Source organism: Panulirus ornatus, chromosome 13 (assembly GCF_036320965.1).
Source record: "Panulirus ornatus isolate Po-2019 chromosome 13, ASM3632096v1, whole genome shotgun sequence".
NCBI classification, from domain to species: domain Eukaryota; kingdom Metazoa; phylum Arthropoda; class Malacostraca; order Decapoda; family Palinuridae; genus Panulirus; species Panulirus ornatus.
The window spans coordinates 43928947-43930132 of NC_092236.1; positions in this window are offsets into that span (position 1 = coordinate 43928947).

Genomic DNA, 1186 nt, shown 5'->3' on the forward strand with positions numbered 1-1186 from the left:
TGCCTCTTCCCGTAATCTCTTTTCGGACTGTCCGAAAAGCGTTTCTTTCTCCGGGAGCAAGCAAGGCTTATGGTCGTGATGGTATACATCCCTGCGTGCTGAGAGAGTGTGCCTCTGAACGTTCACCTGTGCTTTCTCGTCTGTTCCGTTTCTGTTTAAAATCCAAAACTTTTCCCTCTCCTTGTAAGCATGCATTGATTCCCAAGAAGGGTAACCACTCTACTGCTCAAACTATCGTCCTATCGCACTGACATTTACCATTATCTATAAGTCTATGAATCCCTCCTCAACTCCCATACCCCTAGACACCTCGAAAATCATAGTCTTCTCTCCGACCACTGTTGAGATCCACTGATGATATTCTTCCTTATCTTGCTAATGTCTGGTCATCATCCCTGAAGAATTTGAGTGAGTCATATGTAGTTGCAGTTACCATATCCAAAGCTTTTGATGAGAGTGGCATCGGAGTCTCATCTCTAAACTCTCTTTTGGCTTCCCTTCCTCACTTTGCTCCTTCATACATAGCTTCCTCTCCGACGATGTATCTCTGTGGTTGTTGATGGATCAGCCTAACCCTTTTTCCCATCAACAGCGGTGTCCCTGAAGGTTTTGTCCTGTCCCTTACACACTTTTTTTTTCTTTTTTAACGATTTCCTTTCCTCCACAAATAACGCTGACGCCTCAAAACTGCATTCAGTCACGCACTTCAATTCTGCTCCATCTCCTCTCACTCGATCTGCATTTTGTCTTGACAGAGCTTCCTCAAGAAACTTAGACTTGAACAGGATACCTCAGTGGGGTAGACGTAATCTAGTTAAGTTTAATGCCTCCAAGACCCAGTCTCTATCCATCATTATGTCGAAAACTCTTTACATCTCTCGTCTCTCCTTTGACGGTTCGGTGATTCCACTTCTTGCCTTAATAAGCATTACTGCTACTACTGTAACATCCATTTTTTTTTAGAACCTCCATATCACAGGAACAGCTACGTCTGCCTTTAAAAAACTGGCTGTCCTGTTTACATGTTGAATCTTCTTTTCTCTTGAGCAGTTGCTCCGTTTATACAAAGGACTGATTCGTCCTTCTATGGTGAACTGCTTTCACATCTGTGGTGGTTCTAGCTCTGCATCCCTACCTGACAGAGTTGAGTAGAAAGCGGTCCGATCTACGATCAGTCCCAGGCTAA